We start from the raw sequence: 12851 nt of genomic DNA on the forward strand, positions 1-12851 counted from the left end.
TTCTTAAGGTAAGAATAATACGATTTTAGTTTTTATTCCATGTTAAAGCGCTTTTATAAAATGAGACATTTTAATTCACAGGATTTCAATATTTTGCGGGCTTTTTTATATGTACTTTCAATTTCGTTTAATAATTAAAATATATTCTGCACCAAACTATTTTTAACAATACAGTTATGTTAAGAAATATTCAAATTAATATCAGTAAAGTACGTCATGGTAAGATTATCATTTACCACAGATTAATTTAAACAAAATATAAAGAAATATTGTCCCTTAAATGGACAATTTATTATAATAAAGCAATCAAGTGAAGGAAACTAAATAATTTATAAGGTGTTTAAAGTCAAATAAGGTTATGTGCCTTCCATTTTCCTTTAACATAATATCGTTTCCTTCTCGTCTTTGATTTATTATTTTTTCGTAATTATTAACAGGAGATTTTCTAATTGAACAATGTTATCAGTCAATTCGATAGTCATAACTTATTCAAGTGTCCAAACATCACTCCATATGTTCATAGGACAGTTCTAAGTGTTTAAAAAAGTATGCAATTATAAAAAATGGCATAATATTTGTAAGTTTACATTATCAGATAAGTAGCAAACTTTAAAATTTGCTTCTTTTCATTTTTCTATATCGTGCTCGGAGAGAATAACCGCCTTATGCATCTCATACCTGGAACTTTCGTACCAACACTAATATACTTTATTTCGTGTTCGGTCAGTATAGTTGCTTATATTAACAAGTGGAGAATCATTCTACATGTTGGTTTTGGCCTCTTGACGTTTTTTTTCATTTATATTCTGCCTGCGAAAATATATCTGTGTTCTGAAGTTTATGCACTTAACCTGTAAAACAAACATAGTAGAAGAAAAATTATTCATCGACATAATATATACAAGCTATGTTTTTGAAAGAAGACAAAATGACCTTAGATAAAACAATCAACATAATTAATTGCATGTAACACACAGACGAACGGACATATACTTGTATATAATATTTTTAAATTGGTTTATACATATTACTAGTAATACAGTTTGAGTATAAAAAATAATGAGTGTTGACACATTCTCAAGTTGATCATGAGTTACAAATATTCGCTTCATATGGATGCCTCATAGTTCTATCTGTAACGATATCTAATAATATGTCCAGTAAGTCTAGGGATCGCATCCTGTTGAGGAACTTAAATTGAATGCAATTCATTCTTTATTTTACCTTACAAACATACGGTGTTGTAAATATAAAACAAAACGCACATGTTGGCATGACTGAAGGCCTTAATTTCCTCTCCAAATTTCCTTTATACCTTGAATACTTTGATGAAATATGGGTAAGGTGATATCAACGTTTAACAGATTGGCAGAAGCTGGCCTGTTCCATATATTTGTAAACGTCAAATATCGTGGAACAAAATGTGACAAGCATAGAAGAATATGAGAGGCAGGGGGCACATCTGTGTCTTAACACAGGCGTCTAGTTGTCAAAAGCGTTGTCTTATATCACATGTTAATTTAATCTCTTCAACTGTGCATACTAACCAAAATGACTCTTATTAGTTTCCTAATCCAAACATCAAAGTATGTCTAAGATATTTAATTGGAACACGTAGGCTTCCAGTGGTATCTAGGGTTAATAAGCAGTAAGTAGAAACTTTCCGAAGGTATATCCATGATCGGCCTTATATCGATCAACTACGTTATTAGATAATAACGCCGTATATGGAATGGGTGAGTTTGTCTTGTTCAATTATTAGACCAGCATGGGAAATAATTAACAAGGATGATATGCCCACAAGGTTTAGAAACCCTTAAGAAAAAACATGTTGTATTGTCTTACCATTGAGAGAAACAAAATATTTAATTTATAAACTTAACAATTATATGTACATCTCTTTCTTTTGATATTCGAATGTCGTTTTGAAGAAAATAATTAAAAGCAAACAAAGAAAATGCAATAAAATGGCAAGTACTCAACACAAAAGAAAAAAAATAGAAAAGCGCCTAAGGTAATACACCACTACATCAACATCAGTTCAGTTTTTGTATTGGCATATCGGCACATTTACTATTGAACATTTACATATATACATAGTATGGCCGCCAAGACGTACAAGTTACATGACAATCAAATAACATTTATCAAACACAAATATAAAAAAAAATATCATTAACAGTACGGTAATAATTTGAACTAACACAAATAATTCAACTTTCTCAGTCATATACTGTTCCTAAAATATCTAAAATAAAAGAATCTCATTCTTGTACCTTTTCATTACTTCCATAATATATTTTGTAAGATTGTCAACATGAACCCAGGTTATGTTTGACACAACCTGTTTAATGTGGGCCAGTGATGGCCAACTATATCTCGTACTGTATGTGTTTATTATTAAGGAAAACACATACTAGCCCAGCAGGAAATGATATTCGGATTCTTAAACATTAAAATCAACAATTTCAATGTTGTTCAAAATACCGCCTTTATCTGCCAGCAAAACTGGACTTCATGGGGGGAGTAAGCTGGTTTACTAATCCGTACTCTTGTCCCACTTTTGTCAAAAGTGGTCATAAATATGTTAATAAGCGACTTTTCGTTTGGGTCAACTTTTTTAAAATTGACCTACTATACACATTTGTCAGCCGGAATAGCTCAGTTGGGAGAGCGTTAGACTGAAGATCTAAAGGCCCCCGGTTCAATCCCGTGTTCCGGCACGAACGGAACATTGTTCGGCGGCTGATTATTTTTTTTATTCCTTTAACATAAATCGATGATGGTCAATAGTTTGCTTAATATAAACAAATACTTAATGTATCCCATATCGACATTGAATGAAATCAAAATGTTTTGACTGTATTGTTTGTATCGAAAATGACGATCAGAGAAGGGATTATCAGAAACTTATAACTAATATTAATGTCGTTTGTCGTATAAATACATGCACCGTAGTCCAAACCTATTTCCATTGTAGCCATTCAGCTCAGAGATGACTTCACAACGCGTTTCTGACTCCCGCTGACTTTCACATGATCTTACAGTGCTAGCTGACAAACCATGTTGACCGCAACGTTTAAATGAGTTATACAAATACATTAGATCTTAGTTTGCGATATTTGAAACAGACCAAAGAATTTTGCATGGGTATGATGAGTCGAAACAAACGAATTTAAAACAAACCATCTAAATACAAATTTCTTATAATGGGAATACATTGTAAGTAATAAACATGAATAAACTAATGAAGGGATTATGCCAGAAATGAGTCAATCATTTAACGATGACCCTGTTTAGAAGCACAAGGACCCAGATCTTACAGACAATCAACGGAAAATCACAACGTCACAATGCAAGAAACACAGATAATACATTTAATCAAAGCTGATAAGTGTTCCGATTACCGCCTTAACAACGCAAAAATTGACTTCATTAGGGGGATTAAGATGGTTTGCAAGTACTTATTTTCACTCTTGTCCCACCTTTAAGAGAAGTGATAATTAATATGTTCAACTTGCAGCACCTCCTTCTAATGGTGAAAGCGCGTTCGACACACAGTGTTTCAATCATAAACTAACAAACAAAAGTCGGGAAAAGAAACTAAAATTCGGTTAGGTCATCTTTTTAAAATTTACCTACTTTAACACACTTCTCAGGCGGAATAACTCAGTTGGGAGAGCGATAGACTGAAGATCTAAAGGCCACCGGCCACTTTCTCACGTACTTAGTTTTGAATCTGATAAAGACGAAAATACTAAATTGTCAAAGTAAAGTTTAGCAACTTAGATATTTTTAAAGTAAATTCAGCTACAAGCAGATTTATCTACATCATTTAATTTCATCTGTAACCTTTGTGATGAAAAGGAATCACTCTAATACTTGAAGCCACTTAGCAACACTGTCAACTATGAGAAATTGGTTTTCCTTACAAATGTCAACCAAACACATTTATCTGATAACCATACGTTTGATTGCGTTCCAAACGATATGGCATGGCTAGTCGTTGACTGAAATGTGTACTTATTTTTCCTTTGCAAAGTCCATTCCCCCTGGTTGTGACAAGGAAGTGGAATGCCCTGTTTTATTGTCAATACATATTTCGTGGCGACTGTTATATGTTCTGTAAACATTTTACTCAAACTTATTCTTCGAGTTGTCTGCCCTCACAAACATTTCATATACCCAATATATGTTTATAAGTTCAGACACTTAACTGTATGTAATCTTTAATTATAAGATACTAAAGTCACTAGTTGAGACTGGTATGATTTATTATCCCAACAGTGTTTATACAGTATGAAACACTATATAGGATATGGTAACATATTGTACTGTTTATTATGCAGCAATCAACTTCCTTTTCAAGAAAAGAAAATTTAATAGTTTGTGCTCGAACTCCATCATAACCATGAACAGTAATCGAACTCACACACACAACAACAGTTTTCTTTTCATTTCAAAACCCAACCAAATGTGTTGCATTAAAAAAGACATTTGGAAGCCAAAATCGTTTGAATGAACTGAAGGTAGTCACTTTTATTTCTTAATACTGTTTACTTAATTGGATCTTAATTCGGAAAAAGCGCTATTAAACATAATTCGTTATTAGCTGCGACAACAGTAATGAGAGTCGATAAATTAAAAATTCAAGCTTCGTGTCTACATTACACGTCCATGACTGGTTTAATTATCTTGCAAAATGGCAGTTTGTATACTAATTTTGTTTTCACCGTTTTCACTTACAATTTGAAATTTTAGAATACAACATTGTGTCATAATTTAATTCCTAAATTTAGTACATTATTATATGTTATTAAACATAATTCAATTGCATAAATGAAATGCTTTATTGCCAACGAAATGTTTTTGGAACTCATATACTGTGTAAAAATTATTTTTTAAGGAATTACTGTTTCATTATTTTGCAATTTCATTATGTTTCAGCAATCTGTAAAACGCAATAGATAGTATTTATAAGCAAGATTTAAAAATATCTTTAGGAGATTCTTATGAAAATAATGACAATTTTACCGACCCAATCATAAAATCATTTTGAAAATTGGAATTATATTATTTTTCAGCACAACAAGGTTGCATAAGATACGAAATTAAAATTATCGATCCATAAAATCTTACAAATAATCAAGTCTTATATAGTTAACACTTATACAAATTGTGTTCTTTTTCAGCAAACAATTTGTTAAAACATGGTATTAGAAAATTGGTGAACATGTGGAGTTTTTGTCATTTTTTGCCATTTAGCATTAATTTGATAACAAATGGATGCGGCTTCACATCTTTCCATAATCAGTATTTCAAACCCTGAACAAATAACGGTCAACGATGGCAAAATATGGAAGGATAACTTATTACAAAAAACAACAACAACATAACAGTTTTGAAATTCATGCGTTTTTGAATAATACCACACTTACAATCAGTACCTTATTTTCATCAGATTTTTCATAATTGCTTGTTGACGGAGAAAATCATATTGATCATCTCTGCATTTTTCACGGTTTCTTCTTTTAACATATGTTTAAAACACCACCATGGCTCCTTTTTTCGAAAATAGATTCGACAAAAAATGACTCTTCGAACTTACTCCCTTTCTAGTAACTTTCTATAACTTCTTCTGTTTTATCCTCTCTTAAATTGTTTATGTTATCAATTAACCTTATATTGTTCATACAACCAAACATATTCATTTTAAAAGCGCGTTTTGAACTGTTATTATGGGTTTTTTTTTTTTTGTCGTCTCCTTCAATATATTACAATTGTCTTCATTGACACTGGCAGGTCCATACACACATTTAAGAGGCAGGCACATACTTGCATACTGTTAAATAGCTTAGAAACAATATCATGTAGGTTAACCTTTTCTCTGTTAATTTTCATTTCATTTCCATTCGATTCTGGATTGAACTGTTCTGACATAACTAATGTTGGATACTAACTAAGACTGGTCAGTACACTAAGCAAAACCTATAACCTAAATTCAGCGAACAATGTTATCTTTTAATGTGTCTTCAGGGAGAAGGAGATATATGTTGCTATAATAAAAATGGATGTTATAACGCAGCTTTTTACATTATCAACATTTAGTCAAAATCCGTTAGGGACTTATATAGGATATATTCCGCAACCGCTATAAATCACTTAGAGTAAAGTCAATGGTGTAACATAACTTACCACATTATACTCTTTCAAACTTTACATTCTTGTCCAAAAAGCACAGTGTTTAATATAGAGTATATGTGTCAATAAACAAACACGAGGGCCTTGATTTCCCTAATACGCTGACATGAGATGAAAAAACACTGCCTATACACATTTGTTTGGAAATATGCCCTATGGACATGAATTAGGAATTTGAGATGAGTTTATACTTTCAAGGGTATAGTCTTAGGTCACTACTTACCAAAAGCTACTTTATAAGAAATATCATCACTTACCAAAAAAAACTGCATCTTAACTTACAATATGTCGATTGTTTGGAAAACTGCAGAAGAAATAAAAATTTTCAAGCATTAGTAACGCTTTTAGGCATGAAACACCAATTTCCGAATTTTATTAAAAAAAACTGATCTTATGTGAAGAATCTTGTATCGCTGTTTTCCAGACATTTACACAAAGATTGGCCCATCTCAACACAAAAGTTGTCAAAACAGATAACCTGTGAGAGTGCAGCCTTAAACAGAGACTTTTATGATATATTATGCTAACGGTAAATGTTTTCCATTTACTTCTAATGATATATGTTAATTCTAGTCAACGTTTTTTAAACCCTTGATTTGTTTTGAATATAAAACTGACTTTTAATAGAGAACATTATACTCCTGCATTACATTTGTTTAGAAATTACAATTTCATTAAAAGTAATGAAGAACAGTCACAGAAACGAGACCTATGTCAGTATAAGAGCATATGCTTATGGCTTTATAATTGTTAGATTATAACTATCTTCAATGGCCGCTATAAGATAGGGTCGACCCAGTACCGAGTTTCCGCACGACTCCCTGTGCGAGGGTTAAAATTAATCTTCCTTTCACTTACAATGTCTTTGCCATTTACATTTTGTACAAATTGAACGAACGAAAATACGTTTTGTTGTTATTTGCTTATGTATTATATGTCTCTGCTGCTGTCACATTAAGGATAAATACACACGTTATGTAACATTAACGGCATGTCAATGACTCGCTCATTGACCTGGACCTTTTGTGAAAACAGTCTTTAATGAAAATTATAATTCTTTTATCATCATCCTTTCGTTGATTTAGGAAAAGGTTTAATTTATTGCATTATTTGTTGAAACGGGTCCATGAAAAAAAAACCAGTAGATCAAAAGGAAGCATAATAAACGACTTTGTGAAACGAAATTCTGGATTTTAATGGACTCTGATCACTTTGATGTCAATGCAAAGCAAATTGCATGGTCGTGTTAAGTTCGACATCAAATGACATTTCAGATATAAAAAAAGGTTTGTCGCAAATAAACAAAATGCTTTAAAATAGCCAGACAGGTTAATTAATACGGTAATTGTATAATTATTTGGCCATGCATTATCAAATAGGCAGTTTGCTTTTTAATTAAACATTATTTGTTTTGATTTTTAACTGATAACAACCATAACCAACATAAGCTGTATAAAGCTACTTTAAAATGACACTTTAATTAGGTATAAAACCCCACAACTAACACAGAAACGAATCTAGTTGTAAAACATTTAACTGTGCACTTGATTGAACGCTATAATCACATTTATATTTAAATAAGAAACCGAATTGGGGTAACTGCCTTAGAACGGGGCTCAACCCAATTTATGTGAGGTCGAACTCACGTTAGTGCGAACATTTATTAATGAAGAATGTAGAAATGAGATGAAATTGATTAACTAGACAACTTCACACTTGTCCTAGCATCGATAACAACAATAAAAAATGAAAAAAACTATAAGCTTTATATCTCCGGAAAAGAAAACGAAGTACACTACAAATGTCAACTTAAAATTCATCATGCTGATATCAAATACGTGCGTTTGTATGACCGCTGGGACAAAATGGCTAGTCTAAGATCTTCGACCGGAATGTACTTTAAAGTAATTGCGAAATCCATTTCCACCTGCTATAATTAGTTACAGCATTGTCGTCATGGAGCGCTTTTCTGTATTGTCAAAATGTATCGGGGCCTGCGATATTTATTTTTTTAATATGGGGACATATTTTATTCTTTGTAATTTTCGTTTACTGTCAATGTTTTTTGAGACGTATTGAATGACTAAAAATTGTACCATTTGTGTAAAACAAAAGGACAAGTATCACATATATAAGCACAAAGTCGCGATCGTAATAACGAAATTCGGGGGTTAAACAACATAGGAAAGGGTGAAAATTTAACTCCGGAGAAGTCAAAAAGAATTCAAATGTAAGCAGTAACGAAAACACAACGCAATTATTTTCGCTTGATAAATTGGCTAACGCATCAGCTCCGAACATTACCCATGTTTATTTCGATTTGTTGAACCTGCTTATGATAACGGTGCTTCAAAACAGGATCTTGGATACTTTCTTGACTACAAGGCTTGTCCTGAACGTTTTGTTAATCGTTTCTTATAAAAAAGTGTGGTGTGTTTGAAGGTCATTCTGCGTGAAGTGAAGGAATTGGAATATATCTAAAGTAATTTGCTCATGGTTTGTGAAATGCACTTTTTAAATTACGAAATAAAGTGTGGCAAATCATGAGGGGTGTTAAAACAGTAAGACCAAAAGCTGGAACCCTTCAGCAAATGCTGATATTTGCTCAAATATCGCCTTTGAAGAGCACAATTTTCATTAGCGTTAATAACGCGATTGAAAATTAATTACGGCAGTGGTGTTACGTGGTTAATTGACATTATCACGTGATGTTATCAATGTATCCTCGACAGGTCAACATATTCACAACTTTTGTTAAAGCCCCAGTGGCCGTGTGGACTAGTCGGTTGTTTTCTGGGTGTTTTCTTAACTTTACCGGCGTGGGTTCGAACACCTCTCAAACGTAAATAATGTTTTATTTTATAATTGTTTCTGCAATTTTAATATTTTAGAATTCAATAATGAGATAATAAGTGTTTTTAAATGTTTTACCGGGAAAACTAATTTTGACCTAAACATGAGCGAATCATTTTAATATTATAATTTCGCAAGCATCTACGGGTGTTCGGAAATGCACGGTAATAGCTGTTCGTTTAATTACAACCGCGTCGTAAACGATGATTATTAAAATGTTATTTTATTGATTCGTATTAAAAGTTAAGTTAATTGTTCATGGTATTGCGAAGAAGCATTTGCAAATCTATATCGTTTTCAAAATATTCACCCATAGTTTTAAAAATAACAATATGATAGTTTTCACTAATTATGATTTGGATTTGTAACTCCACACGTGCTTAAAAAGAATTTAACTTCATAGTAAAAACATTTATTATTATTAATTATATTTCCTTTTAGAATTAACTTGTCTCTAAATCAAACATTCATCAGCTAACATTTTGTTCATGTTATAACATGTAAAAAAACTGCAACACAAAACATAATTGCTACAATTTTGATATTTTACCGCTACTTTTCAACGTGCTGATATCAGTCCTGACCAAATCGGAATACATTCATCCTCAAAAGAATTCTCTTAAATTACAATCATTTTAACAACTGCATCAGTTTATACTTTGTTGCACAACAACACTAACTATTAGGTAGTGCTTATTCTTGATCTTCTAAACAACTAAGTTGGCAGGCAGGTCGGAGTTCGGCGCCAACTAATCCCTAAGAAGACCAAAAATAAATGCTAGCCTTCTTACTGTTGAATCGAAATGCCTATGGAAAGGCTCTACATCAGCATGTGCGCATGTGCGACTCTCTTAGAACAGAATAAATAGAACTAATTAAGACTGATTAGAATGGAAATTTGGAGGTTTTTTCATCAGAGGCTTTCTAAATGATTAAATGTGAATCCGACAGGTTACCCCATTGACATGAGACTGAACATTTAAACCTTAAATTAAATTTAGAAATAACAAAAAGAATTAAACAGTTCCTTATCCAGTTGCGAAATAATCAATTTCTAATGTAAAGACTGCAAATTGCACTTGTTCTAAAATGTCAAAGTACTCGAGCACTTAAATTATAATTAAAATATTAGTCATATTGCATACATGTGTTCATTCGTAATTCAATTTAATATATTTATTTGTAGATAAATAACAAAGCAGTTATACATCTGTTGCACATGGCAGTTGATAAAAAAGATGATACTATTTTGGTTAAGAGAGGTTTGGCGATTTGGTTTTACAAATGACTGTCTGCTTATCGTGAATCAACGAGTAATGTTCTCTATGATGGATATTTCTGTTTTAAAATAACAAACATATTCTATTTCGTTCATGGCCGATGCGAGATCCGTTTTAAGCCTTTTTAAAAAAATAGAGAAGGAAGGAGAGCATACACTGATGCTATACAGCGTTTAGCTGTACAAGCAATTACACGGCGGTTGGTATTTTTATATAGATTCATGTAAAGAGAGATTTGTTTTTTTAGTATAATAACAAACGACTGTCTACTAAATGTCCACAAAGGAGGATTAAAATATGTATGAATGTGCTCAATGATATATTTTTCTGTTTAAAATTGACGGAATGTACAATTTTGGTCATGCGCGATGCACGACCAGTATTAAGGGTTTCAAAAACAATAGAAAGAAAGAGAACACAGTATACACAATTATTGATGCTAGATATCGTTTAGGATATGACAGCACAGTTGATTGAAGTGATGAACTCTAAAATGCTACACAATTATAGTTGAAAGAGATAAAGAGAGTAACAGCGATAGTGTATTACCAATGTCTGTCTCTAGAGCCGAACCTTTAGAGGATTAGAATGTATGGATATGTTCAAGATGTTGTTTGTTTTCGAAAATTGCTTGAATGGACAATTTCGTCAAGTGCGATGGGCATATTAATCATGTTTATTTAAATTATTTTTCTGTACAACACTGTTATCAGAGACAAAGAAACAATTCATATTTGATATAACACGAAATATATCACGCATATTAAATAACTGTCTGCTGAGCCGAAACTATAGTGGACTTGTATTTGAGCATGTGATTTATGATTTTTCTTTGTAATCCAAAATTGCTGAAATAAACAATCTCGTCATTTGAGATGCACGAATAAATCATTTTGTCTTATCTTTAAATATTTTTTCTTCAGTGAACTATCCTCTGAGTAAACTAAACAATATATAGAGACAGAACAAGCAAATATAACAAAATTAAATGTTTAATCAGAACATCTAATAAAGATTGCTGCATAAATATCCTTTTGAGAATTACCATTAGCATAAATGGTAATTAAAGCATAGATTGGATAATAAACGGCTATTGCTTTAAGTCATATGCTCCTTCAGAAGCTAATGAAGTATTAGGGCTTACATGCTACCTTCCAATTAAGATCAATTTATTTTTCAGCAAAACACATTTTCTGTCAATCAGCATCCGTTCTGCGATGCCTTATTATGACAAACTAAGTTACTAGATTATAGCGCCAATATAATTAGAGGTTTTCTTACTTCGTACTGATATTAGATTAGTCTGGTTCAGGAAATTCTAAATAACATTACTATTTATGATAATATGCCAATGAACTCTTTAAAATTGAAGCATCTTTTATAACCTGTATATACGATCGGGCAAATACACGATAATAATCGCTATTCATTGTGTTTTGAGATAAGTATATATCTGAAGAGTTCTTAAAACAAGTCATTATTTCATGTACAGAATACATGCTTTAATAAATGAGGACAAAATGTCCGGAATTATTGATATCAGCAAATTTCCCAGTATAAATAATTATCAACTTAACATTATATTTGTGTCCAAGCTAGCATGATGGAACGTCAATAAATATTGTTTTAAGTGTATACTTGATGTTTTACTTAAACATTATTTGAAAGAGAGTAATCAAAGAACTTTGCGAGTTATTAATCCTTCATAAATACAGCGCTTTCCTATTGATGTTAGGTATTTGTTTTATTTGCGAATCAACACAAAGACTAATAATTTCGATGTCTGCAGCGTTATTGGAGGGATTTATTACAGCCAAGATCTATTTAATGTGACTCTCGAGAAGAATGAAAACAATATAAGTGATTTATGAAAGGCTTTGTGAATCAATAAATCCTCGAGTGTATGGTTACGTGTTTACGTCTGAAGCCACGATAGCGTTTTAAGTACATAATTCGGCTGAACCAAACATGTGAATATCTTAATGAAACATGGGACATTGGAGATCAATACGTCAGAGTTGATGCCACGCTAGGCATTATTTTTGCAATCGCTGACGTCAACCTTTAAAAAGAATTTATTAATAACAGCTCCTTGTTTGTAAATACAAATCGGGCACAGCTTTCGAGAAACTCTCATTAAACAATGCTCAGTGAATGACTAAGAAGATCATGTTTTCAAACTAACTAGGAGTCTATGGTATATTTTCACCTACAACTGCATTTTTAAAGACCTGTCCAAGACATGGAACTGCTCCTACGATTCTTAATAAAATGACCACTTTGTATATAGACACATGACTTCATCTTTGTTCATGTACTTTACGTAGCACATTTAATGTAATATCAATCAAGTACTAACCTCCGTGGAAACATTACGTTCTTTAAGCTATGTATACTTATTTCCAGTAAACATTTCAAATCATATATACATTATACACAGGATATCTTTTGGGTTAGATTGCACGTTTAAATGATTCGATTGGTAAATATTCATTTTTGAATAAAAATTTGCAAGCT

At 31.9% G+C, this 12851-nt stretch overlaps 1 non-coding gene across 1 annotated transcript; it reads left to right on the forward strand.

Moving 5' to 3' along the window:
• Positions 1-2650: 2650 nt before the first annotated feature.
• Trnaf-gaa (transfer RNA phenylalanine (anticodon GAA)) lies at positions 2651-2723 on the forward strand. The gene has a single exon. It is a non-coding gene; the product is annotated as a tRNA-Phe (tRNA).
• The last annotated feature ends 10128 nt before the right edge of the window (positions 2724-12851 follow it).

The sequence above is a fragment of the Mya arenaria genome, chromosome 8 (genome assembly GCF_026914265.1).
Source record: "Mya arenaria isolate MELC-2E11 chromosome 8, ASM2691426v1".
NCBI classification, from domain to species: Eukaryota; Metazoa; Mollusca; class Bivalvia; order Myida; family Myidae; genus Mya; species Mya arenaria.